Genomic DNA, 18,458 nt, shown 5'->3' with positions numbered 1-18,458 from the left:
TTTAGGTACCAAGACCACATTTGCATTATAGAAGGAATTTGGCTAGATAACTTCTTTTCCAATTTTTAAAAAGTTTATATAGTATTGGAATGAATTGTTCTTTAATTGTTTGATTGAATTCAGTTGTAAATTTATGTGGTCCTGGAATTTTTTCCCCCTTTTGCAATTCATTTAAGTCTTGTTCAATTTATTTGAGACAGGATTATTTTACATACTCTTCTGTTTTACGGCTTCTTATAAAACTGGGCTCTTCATATTTTTGTAAATATTCTTCCTTTTAATTTAAATCATCAGTTTACTGGTATATAATTGGACAAAATAATTCATAATTATTATTTCTTCTTTATTGATTTTCTATTCATTTGTCCATGTTTGATAGTGATGATTTGGTTTTCTGATTTCCTTTTTTAAACAAGTGGATTATAGGTTATTTTTTTTTTCTAATGTCTCAGTTACTTTTATAAATTCAAAGGTTTCTTTTGCTTTCAATTTTGTTAGTATCCTGATTTTCAGATGTGTACTGATAATTGGGAGTGTAAAATTTCTTTCTTTTCTATTTGGTTTTTAGTGGAACATAATTCATTGATTCGATCTTTCTCTCTTTTATTGATGAAAGTACTTAAGAGAGAAAAATTTTCCTTTCCAAACTGAATTGGTTGGATCCCTCAAATTTTTATTTAATGTGAAAATAATTTTTAATCTTTAATTCAAAGCTCCTTTATTGAATATAATCTTTATCACAGTATGGTCCAGAAGAGATTTTGTTTAATATTATTTTGCCTTTCTACATTTTTTGTGAGGTTTTCATGTACTAATATATAGTCAATTTTTGTGAAAGAGCTATACTCAGTTGAGAAGCAGATCATTTATTTTGACTGTAAGTCTATGCCTTTTGCCTTGTGAAATATCTTGTTCCAAGTTCTCCTCTTCTTTACTGTTTTGCTGTTAAATCTTGTGTGATACTGACTGTGTTTTCTTAGCACTTGAATTCCTTCTGTGCATTTGCAGTTTTTATTCTTATTTGGAAACTGCATTTTATCTAAAATATTCAGGGAATTTTCATTTGAGAGTTTCTTTCAGGGGATGACTGACAGATTCGTTCAATGTCTATTTTTTTCCCTGTAGTTCCATTAATACCTTACAATGTCAGGAGAAAGTGAGAAAGTCCTCCAGGAAACGGTGGATTCCCTGTGGTGAACTTTTTAAAAAGAACTGAGTCAGAATCACAGGAATGGCTATATTATGAGCTATACCACTTGAGGAAACTAAATTTTTAAGACCACAAATTGATTTAAATATTTTAATATTTCATATCAGCTTACCTAGTCACATGTTGCTTCTCCTGTCACATAACACAAGCCCCTCGAGGATAAGAATTAGTTTGTTTCATCTAGTTTCTAGCATGGTGCCTTATTAATAGATACTTAAAAGTGTTTGTTGAATTAAATTTAATACAGTTTCTGTAGTGCATCATTTCATTGCTAAGTGAACAAATATCACATATTAAAAGTTTCAACAATGAAATGTTTTATTAAATTTCTCAGAACTGTATGATTCTTGTACTTATACATAGTCAATTTTTGTGAAAGTGTCATACCCAGTTGAGAAATAGATAATTTATTTTGGCTGTAAGTCTAAATCTTTTGCTTTCTAAAATATCATGTTCATAGAACTCATAGAAGATCATAGAATCATAGAACTCCCTTGTACTTTAATTCTGGAATCAAATATAAATTACACTGCTATGCTACAATAAATGACCTAGGTAACTCTTTGATTTGCTTTCATCAATAAGAAGAGTCTCTCCACCCGCCCCCCCCCCCCGCTTTTTTTGTTAACTAGTAGTTTCTAAGTATTATTTTTATTAAAAATATTATATATGTATAACTATGCACATGGTAAGGGTATGATTTTTTTGAGAGATGATGACAAATATTTACCACTTAGTATAATAGACAAAAAAGAAATTATTTAATTTAATTTGTGTATTTCATTATATACAGTTTGTGACATCATGTTCTTTAAAAATTAAGGTTTGGCTATACCTGTCTAAAAAAATGAGTACCCTAAATTTAATCTTTTAAGTTAGACAAAGTTATTTTTATGAAGAGTGTTAGCTGGATGGATACTTCAACCCAATCAGTCAATAACACAATCTGTCAACAAATATTCATTCTCACTTTAATACTTCAATGATCTGTAATTTCATCAGTGTGACTAATATTTCCAGTGACACACATGTCAATCCCTCTACAATTTAGTAAACTGTCTTTGAATAGTTACTATGGTTAAAAAAATTCATCACCCTTCAGTCAACCTACTGATGAACCTCTTGAAATTGAGCTAGTCTGTGGTTCATTGCCTGGGCCATATTTAAGTATTTTTAGCTTGGCAAGACCTGACAGAATATTTCTTGCCCTGGCACAGTCACCTTCACATCATGGTACAGGATTTTAATGGAAAAAGCATTCAATAAGCACTGTCTTCTATGAATTCACTATATTGCAGTAGGTATTGCAGTAGAAACAAAAATTTAAGCATCTACCACAATACTTATTATAATATAGTATTAATGAAAACTCTTTCCCTCCTTTCTCCATGTTAACCTTCTCTAATATTCCTAATACACTGACCTTAGACTTTGATGGGAGGTAGGACAAAAGATAAGACACATAGGTTTTTTTTTTTTTTCCCCCTTTGCTTACAGTTAGCATATTTTTTTTTTTTGGGGGGGAGGAAGACCTCAGATGCTCTTCCTTTCCTTTGTAACTTAAGGCAACTTGTCTTAGTATTTAGGTAGAAGACATGAATTTTGTTGACTACAGAAGCTGATTTTCTATCTTGTCTTTTTTAAGAAGTAAAAATTTATGACTAAATAAAATGTTAAATTTGAAAAACTAAATTATATAATAGAAATTTCTGTGATGTTAGAACTGAATATATAGATAAATTCAAATGGAGCAGGTTCCTATATATTTCTGAACATAAAGATCTATGCATTGTAGTCACATAAAATCACTTGACTTAGCCCAATGGAACTGTAGCAAACAGTCTCTCTGGCACCTTGGACATGCTCCTGAAATCCAGCCGTGCTGTCACTGGCTCTTTAGTGGAACAATTCTTTCCAGCAGTTTCACATACCACATAGGTCTAGTAGTTCAACTGTCAAGCTCCCAGAGACCACTAAATTTTTGGCAGCTTCACAAGTCTAAGATCTTTCCTGTTTGGTTTTATTTAAGGCCCAATAAAGCAAATAGTTTGTGCAAAGACAGAGGCAAGTTAAAAGCTTTCAGCACTGGGATGTTGTTCACCCCCACAATTGCTGCTTTTTTGTTTTCCTTCTTCTGAGTCAACTCTAACTGTGTAAGAGCAGCAACTGGCCTTTAGAATGGATATTACTACCACCTACAGGGATTTCCAGATTTGGAGCTAGGAGAGACATCAACCCAAGTAATTTCACAGATTAAGAAACTGAGGCCCTGCCCAGTCAAATAACTTCCTTACTAACAAAACTGTTAATATCAAATGATGTACAGAGAAGTTTTTTTTGTAGGAGAGATAGTAAAATAATTTAGCTTTCTCCTCCAAAATAATGATATTACACTATGAGTTCTGTTAAACCCTGAGTTTTTTGAGAAGAAGGACTATTGTATATTGTTTCTTTGTGTCCCCATTTAAACTTGGCACTATGCCTGGCACAGAGTCATTGACTTCATTTGTATGATTAGCCTGTCTTCCATTCTTAAATTGCTTCCCATCCTTTCAGTGGATCCTCAATGTTTGAGAACCATCCAAGGGAACAGTATTACATATAAGCTATGTTCTAATAAGCATGGGGAAAAGGGCAGATAATAGATGACTTAGATTTTTTCATCCCCAGAATATTAACATTTCTTTATCTTTTAAAAGGAAAATTATTCTGATAATTAAAATGCCTTCTACTACTTTTGGACTATGGAAATTGTTTTGAAATCTAAAAAGATCAATGCACTTCTAGATAATAAAGCTTTTTATTTTTTCTGCAGAAATGTTTAAAAAAAAAAGGAAAACTATTGTCTATCACTGTTGCACTTTCTTTGCCTTTCTAAATTGTGAATGCACTAAATATTGCTACAAATTAATGATATTTTGTATTTCTATTTAGTCATACCTTTCTTACACAAATCTTTTTTTAAAAACTGTATCCAACCATAAATATGACTTACATTTAAAATAAGGGATGAGATGAAATGATTTGCTCAATCAAATCATCTTATTCCACATACAGTAAGTGATAAACCCTTTATCCATCTCAAAGGCTTTAGTATCACTGTCAGTCTTTAGATTAAGTGTGAAAAATCCTTTGAACTGAAGTTGCCTTATAAAGTATTTCTGCTGAGAAATACTGGCTGATTTGATATTGAACACAGGAATAACTATCACAACATATTGCAATAAGCCAGATTTCACAGCGACGTATGGAATTAAAAAAAAAAAAAAAAAAAAAAAAAAAACAACTTGAAAACTAGGAAACTTTATCATACCCAAGGGTTTATCACACAAATGATCAGTCTAGTTAGAAAGAAACATTAGAAAAACTATAGCAAGTATGTCAGTCTAATAAAATCATTGAGGAAGAAATATCTTGGACTGGGGGTTGGGGGTGAGAAAGAAAAATAGGCCCTAACTTCAGTCTTGATCTACTTTACTACTGCCCTCATTTTGGCTGGTGGAAGGCCTTACAAACTTCAAAAGGTGCAATTCCCAATCACGTTTTAGCAGTTTCCCTAGACCAGCTGTCCCCTATACCCAAATGCTCTCTTCTCCTCATCTCCTATCTCCTGACTTCCTTCCTTTAGTCCCAGTAAAAAATCCCACCTTCTACAGGAAGCCTTTCCTAATCTCCCTTAATTCTACTGTCTTTCCCCTGTTAACTATTTCAAGTTTATTCCATATATAGAATACCTTTTTATATAGAGTTGATTGCATATTATATCTCACATTTTACTATGAATTCCTTGTGTGCATTGTATTTTACTTTCTTTATAGGTTCAGAAATTAGCACAGTCCCTGGCATATAGTAGTAAGTGCTTAATAAATACTGACTGACTGAAGAAGTGTTGAAAGTGCTCTACAAGAAACTTCTGCAAAGATATTATACCACACCTACCAAAAGATTCTTGAGAACCACACAAGTGGGGGGTGGGGAGAAAGAACTTCTAACAACTAAGAGCTGTGAGTTAGCCTTTTGCAAAATGTGCATTGCATCCTTGAGACCTCTTTCTCCTGGACTTTGTAAGAACTTATGGAGGAGTCTGTCACAGACTTTTGGTGGATGTTTTGTATCAAGTCTTCTTATGTCTCAGCTTAGTAAACATTCCTTTCTAAAAGCTATATAAGCTGACTAAATTGATTCTGAATTAATAAGTGGGGGAGAAGCATACTGATGGGGGTTTAACTGACAGCATTAAACAGTAACCTTTCACTTCTCAAGGATACTCCTAGAAGTCTAAAGGAAAGAGGTAGCCTAAATCTCAAAGTAATATGTGATAATCAAAGTAGAGATAAAGGTTCTCAGAACTCATATGGTCCATGTAAGAATCTTTTTCAAAAGGAGTATCAAAAAACACTAAAACCGATTTAAAATTTGGTTTAATTTTCAAAAATCATAAAATAAAAGCAATGTGAGGCTAATACAAAAGAACATAACAGATTTAGAACCTAAAAGGATTTTAGATATCTAGTTCAACACAATGTAATACAAGTAGAAAACAATAGAACTAGGATTTAAGGCTAATTCCTCTGATTCCAAATCCTACTTTCTTTTGAATTAATCATTTTGACTATCCAATTAGATATCTACTGATCAGTAGATTATCAGAGCTTCTTAAACTTTTTCTCCTTGTGATCCCTTTTCACCTGAGAAATTTTTATGCAATCCCTAGATATAGGTATATAAAACAGGTATACACATCAAAATTTACTGATAATAAATCACAATTTCATACCTCCCCTGCCATTCAGATAATCTCATCTGGAGTTGCAACCCATAGTTTAAGAAGTACTGTACTAGATGTCCAGTGGAAATGATATATCTGTATCTAAAATTAATATAATTTTAGTTTCGTTTGAAAATTTCATACAGGGTTAAAGAACAAGAACAAAAACAAAAACAAATCCTCAATCTTTTTCTTCAGAGTAGTTGACCCTTGCTGCCAAAGAAATAGTTGACCCTTGCTGCCGTCATCTATGAATAAAAAAAATTATCTCTGTTTTAATGCTACTTGATACTGATGGATCATTGCATTGATCAGATTTGATAGTCATTGTTTATTTTTTTTCCCACAATATTATTACTGTAAATTGTTCTCTTAATTCTGATCAATTCATATTATGTTAGTTCATACAACTCCACTGAGGTTTTTCTGAAACCATTATTTCTTACAGAACAATAGTATTCCATTACATTTATGTACCATAACTTGTTCAATCATTCTAATGAGGTTACAGCTGAGGGGGAAGGGAAGAGATCTCAATGCTGTAACAGATTATACTAGGCAGAAAATCCTATGAAAATTCCAATGAGAAACATATGCTTTACGTTTTCATGATATGAATGAAATTTATGTTTATAGAATGCTTGTGAATAACCTGGGATATCTTCAAGTTACTGAAGCTTTTACCTATTTGCTTTTCTGTTAGTTTAACCAACATAAAAAAGTCAACACAAAGACAAATTGTTTTACAAAGAAAGAATTTAAGGGGGTTTATTTTGTGACATTAAAAAATTAACTGAAAAAGAATTTTGAACAATGAAGAATTCTCTTGAACCTTCATTTTTAATCACTTTCCAGTGAAATGGAATTAAGCCAGTCAAAATATTTCAAAAGTGTTAAGTTTCAATCATAGATTTACTAATAATATAACAAAGTCTGGATTTTGAAATGGTGCCTAGGTTTGGATAAGTTCTGTCATCCTTTTTCCTTGCACCATGGGCATCCATCTTATGAATAAAAGCATTAGTTAATGAGAAGACGATCTCTGCACAAAAAAATTTGAATATACTTTGAGCAATTTAATACTAAATTTTTTAAAAAAACAACTAGAATCTTATTGGAACACAGTTTTATCGAGACTAAATTTAATGGCTTCTCCCTCCTTGAATTATCTTATACTTATCTGTGGAAATGCTATATATACTTAGAAGAATGAAGAGTATTTGAAAGAAGAGATTATTTCATTTTTTCCCCCACTCTGCATTTTAAGCAGAACCATAGACAGCATCAGATGAGTGAAATTTTTTTCCCCTAGTTTTTGATACTGGGGTTTATTAGAATGAATCATTTTTATGTCTTACCTTAATGGTAAAAAGAAGTTAATTTACTTGCCTAAGATAATATAGCTTGTAAGTGTTTGAGGCTAAATTTGTATTCAGGAGTCTTACTAAATATAAACTTAACCTAACTAACCACTATACCAACTAGCTTCCTTTATGGAGAAGAAGCTGTGAGACTGAATTCTTTTTCACAGCAAGTTAAGTAAGGAGATGGAAGAAGCATAAAAGCAATTCATAATAGTAATAGAAAAAAAAATAGTTTAACTTCAGGGTCTTTTAGGGGGAAAAATTATGAGGGTGATAGGGAAATGGCCAGTACTGAGAATTGTTTTCTAAAAATCTATGCAAGTAGGAAGGCCCAGCCCATTATACTTACTTAGATTTCCTTTAGTTCCCAACCTACTCTAGTGGCCAGGTAGGGAATAGGACATGGAAGGATAAAACCACCATTTCCATTGCAGTCCTTGTTTGCAAAGCAAACTAAGATGTTTTCCAGAAACTCTAAGGGAACTTTGTCTCTTCTCATTGAAATATATTGTTATGGATCTCAAAAAAAGTTTGGAACAATAAATGTACAAGTGAACTCTCATAACATGAATTTGAAATTTATAGCTATTTTAAAATATAGCTATTCCTTTTAAACAAAAAGTTAGTTAGAATCACCTTTAAGTTTCTAGTTCTCTTTTGAGCAACTCTATTTTAAGTAAATTTGAGGACAAAGAGGTGAAAATGAGTATTTGTACTATAAAAAGCACAGCATACACAACTTAACTTAGTTATGTCAATCAAATTATGGACAGGCATTTTTTATTGCTACTTAAGTTTCCAGAGAAAAGGCATGTGTCCCAATAGTTGATATCAAATTTCCCTCAAATGAACTTTTCTATATTCTTACTAATGAGAAGCAGCATGGTGTAAGCCTGCCTTGGAGTTAAGCACTAACTGACACAGTTTGATTTTTTGACATAAGTATGTTATTGAATTTTGTAGTCTCCAGAAACTCTCTAGGAGTATAAGATGAAGATGCTGAATTCCATTGGTGGGAGATATTTCCCAAACATTGGAAATTCCATAAACAAATTAATCATATATTTGAACTATAAAAAATTATTTTAGATATTTGTTTCTAAACAAGTAACTAAATGCAATATTAAAAATGTACACATAACAGCTAGATGGCACAATCAATAAACCAATTAATAAACATTTAATAAGAATCTACCAACAGCCAGGCACTGTCCAGAGTGTATCTTTTGTATCTTCATCACACTGTCCAGAGTGATGAAGATACAAAAAGAGGGAAGATAGTCTTCTGCCCCCCAAGGAACACACAATCTAAGACAACATGCAAACAAATAAATACAAGTCATATGCAAGATAAAAAGGGAATAATAATTTACAGCAGAATGGCACTAGAATAAAGAGAGGTTGGAAAAGACTTCCTATAAAAGATGTAATTTTAGTTGGGACTTAAAGAAATCCAATGAAGTCAGCAGGTAGAGATGAGAAGGGAGTGTGTTCCAGGCATGGGGGACAGTCAGAGAAAATCCCCAGAGCTGAGAGATATAGCATCTATTTCAAGAAATAGCCAAGAGGCCAGTATCATTAGATCAAGGCATATATGTTGGGCAGTAAAGTGTAAGCAAACTGGAAAAATTGGTTGGGGCTAGGTTTTGAAAATGTCATACAAATTATTTGATCCTGGTGGCAACAGAGAGAATATTGGATTTTACTGAATGGGGGTTATGTGTGTGTCAAGATCGAGCCTGTATGTTAGGAAAATCATTTTAGTGGCTGAATGTAGAATGAATCAGAAAAGGAAGAGACTTGAAGCCATCAGAATCCAGTGGGAAAGTGCAATTAATCAAGGTATGAGTGATGAGGGCCTGCACCAGAGTGGTGCCAGTGTCAGAGGAGAGAAAGCAACTTATTGAAAAGATGAAATCAACAGACTGGATTCAGATTGGCTATGGAGAAATGACGAAGATTCCTAGTTTGGGAATATGAGGGACTGGGAGGAAATATGTTGCCCTTTACAATAATAGGGAAGGTAAGAGGGGGAAGTTTTTAGTGGGAAAGATGAGTTACATTTCAAACATGTTTAGTTTAAGATATCTGCTAATTATGCAATTGGAAATGTCTAAAAAGCACTTGGAGATGCAAGTTTAGAGATCAGCAAAGAGACTGGAGCACAATAGGCAAATCTCAGCACAGAGAAGAAAATTAAATCCACTGGAGCTGCTAAGATCACCAAGTGAAGTAATAGAGAGAAAAGAATAAATAGAGAGAACCCTGAGGGTAACTTATAGAGGATATGATATATCTAGAAAAGGAAAAGCAAAGGAGACAGAGAAGCAGAACCAGGAGACAGCAGTGTCTCCTAAACCTAGAAAGAAGTGAGCATCAAGAAAAGAATGTTGGGACAGTTAGGTAGTGAAAGGGATACAGCACCAACCCTGGAATCTGGAGGATCTGAATTAAAATCTGGTCTCAATTACTTACTAACTATGGGATTTGGGCAAGTCAATTAACCCTGAGTGCCTCCAGAAACAAAAACAAAAATTAAAAAGAGAGAGAATGTGTTGAACGATGTCAAAAGCTACAGAGAAATTGTGGAAAATGAGGACTGAGAAGAGGCTACTGGATCTGGCAACTAAGAGATACATAATAAGTAACTTAGAAAGAGTAGATTGAGTGGAATGAGCTTAGAAGTCAAATCATAAGGTGTTGAAAAGAGAATGAGAAGAGAGAAAGTGGATGCACTTGTATATTGGAATCCTTACTAACTGCTAAGTAATTAGAGTTGATCTAATCTTACAAGAAGATGTTTTGGGCAGAACCTGAAACAAGGTACTAAGTAGAACTACCCATAATCCCTCTCTCTGGAAGGAGCATAAATAGGCCAATGGGCCAGTCGGAGAGTTCTTGAGAGGAAGACGCTACAAGTCGAGATTTCACCGGAATGACATGAAGACTGGAGCTGGCTGGAGGCTGAAGAAAGCAGAGGCAGAGGCTGAAGGACCAGACCTTTGGATTTAAAGACATTTGGAGAGAGCTCTTGGAACCAAGCAGAGAGATAGGCCTCTAAGCTAACCGGGCTATATTAGAGATAATAAAAGATCTGAACTTTTATCACCTGGCTGCTTTTTGAGAAGAAAAAGCTCACAACACTTGTAGACAGATTTTTTTCAAGGAGTTTGACTACAAAGACTGGAAGAAACATAGGAAGGATTAAAGGAATATCTTTTGTTTCCAGGATGGGGGAAACATAGACATGTTTATAGATAGTAAGAAATAAGCCATTAGACAAGGGAGAGAATGAAAGTAAGTGAAAGAGTAGGGATGACAGAAGGAGTAATCTGTTGGAAGAAACAGGATGGAATGGGATCGTTTGTGCAGAGGGAGAGATTAGCCTCCAAGACCTCTAAAGCCATCTTAGAAATTAATAGAGATGGTGGCAGAAAGTACCTGAATGATAGAAGATTAGGAAGAGGGGAGAAGAGGAAATTCAACGGATAATGGCCTCAATTTTGCCTATAAAACAAGAGACAAGGTTTTCAGTTGACAGTGGGAAGAAGAAAACATAAAAGATTTGAAGAAGGATGAAAGGGTTTGGAAAAGCCACTGTGAAGAGTGGAAAACACAGTGGAGAGCCTGCTGGATCTAGAGCCAAATAGACCTGAGTTCATATCCTGCAACTAACACTCAATTTTTTGTCATGACATATTTTTGATAATTAAGATTTTATGCACAGATATATTAGAGTTAAGAAATCTTTAAATATGTCTGTACATATGTACATGATATAAAATACATACACAAATATGAAAAATAAATTTTTAAAAAGTAAAAGAAAGAATAGAAGTAGAATTAGATTCTGTCAACTTCCAAGATTGACTACTGTATAGAATATACTGACCAGGGAAAAGTAGCTTGATATTTTTGGGAGAACTTCAAAAGTAGCTTCTGTTTTTTAAGGCAACTTATTTTGTTCCATATAAAGTATGAAGGGACAATAATAATAAAAATGAATATGTGCAAATAACCACATATACTAGGTCATTTTAAAACAATGTTAAATTATTTTATTTTCTGAGGATAGAAAATACCAGGAATGGTAAAGGTGGAAAATAAGAAAATTTTTCTCTAACAAAATCCTAGTTGCTTAAATCTCTTCTTTTCCCAATCCCACTGTACTTAGACCTAAGTTTTAAGCTTTCCCTTATTACTGAAAAATTTTTGGAAGCCCCATAAATCTTCCAGGTTTCTTTCATTAGGGAAGTCTTACAAACTTTTCACAAAGAAAACTAATATTGTTATATAACATAAAGAATGAGGACTGTTTTTTATTTTTCTCTAATTTGATTCCTCTATCGCATTCTTCCCAATAATTTCCCTTATCAAGTGTATTCTCAAATCAGTAACTCTCATTCCTTTTTTTTTTCTTTCTTAATTTTGTGAAGAATCAGTCTTCCCACATGTACTGTGATAAACATTTAGATTGTGTACAAGTGTAATAACAACAAAACCAACCCATTAAAAATGGGAAAAAACATAAGCTATCTGATTTGGGGTGTGTGTGTGTGTAAAACTGAAGGGGCATTTTTTTCTCCCATGTCTGTATTTCATTCAAATAACCTCACATACTAGTGATGTAATTTTATCTACTGACCCATTAAAGCCAGCATGTTTAAAACACCCATGGCTTATTAGTTTGTTACTCAATGAATCTCTAGTACATCTATATCAAACTTTACAAGAGAAGAATAAAAAGCTAGATGATGGAAGAGGAAGTTTGCCTTATGTTTGGGCAGCTTTTGTGAAAGAACAACTTCGGCAAGTGTCTTCTTGAATGTCTACATGTTCAAGTTGCTGCCTATGTTACCATAAAACCACCTATAATTATGATAGAAAAGGTCAAATCAGTAGGGGAATATGCCTTCTAAAAGCAAATGGAAAAAAAGCCCTTTTACAAATATGCAATACAAAAAATGTATTTTTTCATGCAGAAATATAAAAGAGCAACATAAAAACAAGACAGACATTATTATATTAAGACCAATCACTTGTTTAGGATATGCTTTTATAAAACTCATAGCTGTTGCTCTGAATATAATCATAGTTAAACTTTACTTGAGTACTTATGACTGTCTATGCAATCAGAACCTAGGTACATGTAAATACACGGAGTAAGGAGTGGATACTCTAGGATTCTGCCATCTCTTTTTACCCCTGATATTTAAATATCACACAGTCCACTTGTGCTTACATACACATACATGCACTTGCACACCATATCACTACCTAATTATGAAGCATGACAGATGCTAGAGAGGGGAAGGGAAATTATCTGATAATTATAGCATCATAATAAACTGGAGATTGTATTACATCGACTACACAAAATGTTAGTTGTTTCCATTAGAAAAAAAAAACAACCTGAATTTATTTTTTTTATTGTCTATATCAGGAGTCCTCAAACTATGGCCCACGGGCCAGATGTCACAGCTGAGGACGATTATCCCCCTCACCTAGGGCTATGAAGTTTCTTTATTAAAGGCCCACCAAACAAAGTTTTTGTTTTTACTATAGTCCGGCCTTTCAACAGTCTGAGAAACAGTGAACTAGCCCCCTATTTAAAAAGTTTGAGGACACTTATATATATATAGTAGAGACAATGTAACTTAGTGGAAGGAGGACCATTTTTGGAGTCAGAAAGATATGAATCATGTCCTGTTTTTAATACAAACTGGTTGTGAGATCATGGACAAATAATTTTACCCTTTAGTATCCCATGCATTTTTATATGACTATAAAGTTGAAAATGAGCTGGAGATCTACAAAGACAGAGGAAATTTCAATATTAGGGAGTTCCATGAAGTAATGAAATAGGTGATCCATCCTACTCCAAACTTGTTAAAACTGTGTATGTATGTATGTATGTATATATGTATGTATGTATACTTCAACAGGTACATGGTTTTATCCATGGAGTTATTCCTTCCATTAGGCATCCCTGTTTATATACCCGTTGTCTCTTCTGACACAGCCACGTACAGGCCTTCATCATCTCAAGCCTTAATTATTCCAATAGTTTGCTGGTGGGTCTCTGCCTGCCTCAAATCTTTCCTCACTACAAAACATCCTTCATTTGGTCACTAAAATGATTTTCTTAAAATATAGGTTTGGCCAATGTTCATCCCTTTCCCCACCCACAATGAACATCAATAGTTTCTTATTGCTTTCAGGAAGAAATTACCTTTGTTTGGAATTCAAAGCATTCCTAACTTAGCCCTCTCCTAACTTCCCAGTATTCTTATCTCTTATTCTCCTATACATCCTCTTTGATATAATGACACTGAACTCCTTTCTATTCCATGAACTAGTCACTCCATCTCTTGGTTCCAGATGTTCTGACTATCCTGCATAACTGGAACTCTCTCCCTCCACTCCAATTAGTGATCTCTCAATATGTCCCAATTAAAATCCTATCCCCTCTAGAAAGTTCTTCTCTAACTCTCTTAATTCCAGTGCCTTCCCTCTGTTAATTATTTCCTATTTATCCTGTACATACCTTGTCTGTATATCCTTGTTTGCATGTAGTCTACTTCACTAGATTGTAAGTTCCTTCAGGGAAGAGACTTTTTTTTTTTTTTTTTGGCCTTTTTGTATTCCTTATCTAAGGCAAAGAAAACACTTCTTTCTTTTTAATATTACTTAGAAGTATCTGTACCAGGTTGTCTTTTAACCAATAAACTGCCTTTAAAAGTCTCAAATTGCTTAGTGTTAATATATGAGCTGCATACCACTCAGCTTCCCTTAGAGGTAAAATGATTTTTAACTATTTTCCTGGAATTATAGAATGTTAAAGAGACAAGGTTTAAGGTCATGTAATCCACCCTGGACATTTTTCAGAAGGGAACAGCAAGTTAGTGAATTTAAAGTGACTTTCCAAGGCCACAAAGCTAATAAGTGGCAGAGCTAGAGCTCAAAAATCCTAGCATTTTTGGCATAGTATGGCACATAATAGGCACTTAATAAAAATTTATTGACTGAGTGAATCTCATAACTACCAAATCTAGTGCTCTTTATTCTACATCAGACTGTCTCATGTAGGCATCAAAACCAATAAACTAGACTCAAATGAATAATCCCACTATTTCATATACTCTATAATGCTAATCTTACTTTAAATGAAAACTTGTGAAAAATATTTTAATCATAAAAGTTATGCAGTCTAAACATTACTTCCCTATCTCAGAACTCTAAAAACTATAATGTTCACTTGACTATCTATCCTCACATTGACTTGGCATAATACCATTTCCTGAAAATATAACAGATTTCTAGTTAAACTAAGTTAATAACATCTCATACTAGGGTAAAGAGCATGTTGAATAACAGGTGGTAAAATTGGAAGCTTAGTCCTACAAAAGGGACCACAAGAATAGAAAACTTCAAAACAGAAAAATATTAAAGAAATTAAAACTGGTTTAAAATAAATATTTGTATAAAAACCCAAGATGCCTTGCATGAAAGAACATTACTATTGAAAAGAAGTTTAATAATTCACAGGGTAGGTTAGAACTTTTTAATATTCTGCCTGTACCTAGTATAACTATTTCTAAATTTACACTTATTTTAAAAACATGATTTAAAATTTCCCCCCATCTCTACCTTTTTTGGGTTCTCTAGCTTCCGTTTAATCAACCCTAGCCTCTTCAGGAAGCCTTTCTTGATTTCATTTAATTCTAGTACCTCACTTCTGTGATTATTTCCAATCTTTTTCATATTGTAGCTTGTTTGTACCTACTTGTTTATAAGTTGTGTCCTTCATTAGACTGAAAGCTGAGATCAGAGATTGCTTTTTAGTTCTCTTTGTATCCCCAATAATTAGCAGTGCCTGAAACACAGTAGGTGCTTTATAAATGTTACATGACTGATTTAAAATTTCATAGTCAAAAGTACATATTTCATAGTAGAAAATATTCTTTAGAGAGAGACAAATTAGAAACTTTATTAAATACAAATACCATATCTCATGACAACTAAGTGGCACAGTGGAGAGAAGCCAGCTAGATTCAAGAAGACTCATTTTCCTTAGTTCAAATCTAGCCACAGACATTTTCTAGCTATATGATCTACAGCAAGTCACTTAATCCTGTTTGCCACAGTTTCCTCATCTGTAAAAATGACTTGGAGAAGGAAATGTCAAACCATTCTAATATCATTGTCAAGAAAAACCATAGGACACAACTGAATGAAAACCATAGCCCTACAAAAAATACCTTATTTATCAAAAGATAGGAATGGCAGAATGATCTAGGGAAGGGAGAAACAGACTTGGACTCAGCAAGATTTAGGTTCAAATACAATCTCTGATATATACTGACTGAATAATGCCAGGTAAGTCTCTAAGACTCTAAGCCATGGAACAGTTATTGATATGCATTGGTATAAAGGGACTTTCCTCTCTGAGAGGAATTAGGAAAAAAAAAAAAACATTTGGGCATCCCTTCCCCCCAAACTGTCCACTGGCCATAAAGATGATTTGAGTGCTAGGTCACAGGGCCTCTCCACAGAACAATTGTAGGACCTAGGAATAGTGATGAAAGAGCTGAATAACATAGCTTTTATGCTCAAATATTTCTCACATAGGAAAGATATTTTCAGAGGGAGGAGAGGTTCAGAGCATAATCTAACCTGAAAATTTTAAGAGTAGTTGATATTGAGTGTGAGTTGATCTACAGTACAGTATGTATGGAATAATTAAAATGATTTTGTTTAACCTCAGAATGAGGAACTAGAAAAAAAGGGTGGAATCTGCAAAGAGGATAATATAGACTCAATATGAGAGGAAAAATTCCTAACAATTAGAGCTATCTAACAGTTCGAAAAGAAGAGATCAAGTGTGAGTTCTACCCACATTTAAGGAGCAAGTGGAAAAAAAAAAAAAAGGTGTCAGCAAAATAGTGCTCAAAGAAACTGAAAAAGACCAAAAGGGATAGTGGGAAGATTATGGATTTCCATTGTTATGATAATTGAGGTTTAAAGTGGAAGTCATTTGCTATCTAAAACAACAAAATCTTCTGGCAGCTCAGCTAAACAATCTTTTGACAAAGGGATTTTATGTAAATAAACTATAGTTTTAGAATCAAATAGATATGGCCTATACTATTATCAAACTTAGAAAGTTCCGTCACTACAATACACCTTGAAGTAATACAAAACTTTCGATCAGTTGTAGACATGTCAATTTTTGTTGAACAATATTAGTTTTTCAGACTTTTATTTCACTGATTTCATGAGCAAGGGACATTGTACACATGTTAGTTGAAATAAAAAATTGTGGAGGTGATAAGAACACCAATCAATGTACATATTATCTTAATTGTCAGCTCAAATAGATGACTAATTAATATATACCACACTTTTTATAGTTGTAAGCCTACTCTCCACTTCTTTCCCAATTTTTCACAAAGATGTAATCATTTATTAATTTGAAATACATTTTTTGCTTAAAAATATGCTAGTCATGTCAAATGGATGTCAATAAAAATTACTCAGAGACAACAAATATGGTATACTCACTGGGCAGATCATATATAGATAAATTATTACAAAGGAATAATTAAATCTATTTGCTTTTTATATCTTTTACTTTAAAAGACAAGAAGAAAGGAATAAGGGAGAATTCTCCTGATTTTAAGGTTAGCATTAGCAAATTTCAGAAATTTGAGTCCTCTTGACTTAACATAAATTCAAATAACGACTCATTCAAAATCATGATGACTAATACATTTATTAAACTGTATCCCCGTGAATAAGATGATTATAAAATAATTTAAGCCTATTTAATGTTTTACATGATTAGAATGTTTTCTTATCAATATTTACAAAGGGTTTGAGAAGACATATCAGATTATGTTTATAGGACATTAACATCTCCATGGTTCAATCACCAGGTTATTTACATGAACTCAAAATTTGAGAGGCAGTATTCCTAAACCAGAGATTTGGGTTCAAATCCCATTTCTAATTTCAAATGTGCCTAAAGTCTCTGACAAGTGGAAAATCATTCTAATAATAGTATTTCATAACAATCTATTTCCTAGCACATTTAAGCATCTAAACTTTATATAAGCTAACAGATAAAAAGGCTTTTGCCTTTCTAGATAGATAACTTAGATTTATTAATGGAAACCACTGAAGAATTTGTTTTCCAAGCCACGCTAATTCTGTCCCACTATAAGTATCTGTGCCAAAACATCATACCAGTCTTGAATTAACACATGGGATCAAATGAATGAAAATCTCCAATCTCCTTCCACTTCTCATGGAGAGTCACTTACTGCAGGGAAACAACAACAACAAAAAAATTTTCTCCTGGAAATGAATCAGAAAGCAGACCCATCATTCAGTAGCCAGCATATGATTCAGCAGAGCTTTGTATAAAAAGTATAAAGTCAAAAAGTATCCAAAAAGGTCTCTGGAAGCAGTGGACTGTTTTTTAACCTTCCTGGAATCCCTTGCTGATGGTTTCTGTGAATTTCTGACTGAGAAAGAAGAACACAATAGGATGACAAGGGGGTGACCTTCAAAGAACAGCAAAACATAGGGATATATTTCACCAAGTAAAGGTAGGATAAACATATAATTCATGTAAACAGATTTGTGATAAGCTGACTAAATCCAGGTAACAGGCAGGACAATTGGCTACTTACACAATAAATAACAATATAACAGGATGTACCTAAGGGGAGATAATTTGCAAATTTTTGTTTGTTTTTAGTACTTCATGAGATGATAACTATGATTGTATTTTTATTGTCTTCACTAAACAAAGGCTAAAATGGAAATAAATCACTACTAAATCTAATTCCATTTTTGGATTTCAAAGAAGGATATGGGAAGTGTTTGTTTTTAAGAAATAATCTGTGTTTATATAGCAGTAAGAAAAGTTAGAATTTGAAAATATACACAACTTCATACGATTTGTACCTTTTAGAAAGATCTCAGGATTTACCTTTACAGTAAAATCTTATTAAAAATGTCAGAGATTCAAACACTTGAAATGAATATTATGTAATTATAATGTAGTACTATAATTTGCATATCTTTATTATTAAATCTAAGATTTGCC

The 18,458-nt window shown here is 33.2% G+C and overlaps 1 protein-coding gene across 2 annotated transcripts in view; it reads right to left on the bottom strand.

Annotated features, from left to right (window-relative positions):
* Positions 1-18,458, bottom strand: part of NT5DC1 (5'-nucleotidase domain containing 1) — a 241,868-nt gene that overhangs the window by 134,150 nt on the left and 89,260 nt on the right. The gene's annotated exons all lie outside the window — the stretch shown is intronic.

The sequence above is a fragment of the Antechinus flavipes genome, chromosome 4, assembly GCF_016432865.1.
Source record: "Antechinus flavipes isolate AdamAnt ecotype Samford, QLD, Australia chromosome 4, AdamAnt_v2, whole genome shotgun sequence".
In the NCBI taxonomy this organism is placed as follows: Eukaryota; Metazoa; Chordata; class Mammalia; order Dasyuromorphia; family Dasyuridae; genus Antechinus; species Antechinus flavipes.
The sequence above is the reverse complement of the archived record's forward strand: the minus strand, read 5'-3'. Positions and strand labels throughout refer to the sequence as shown.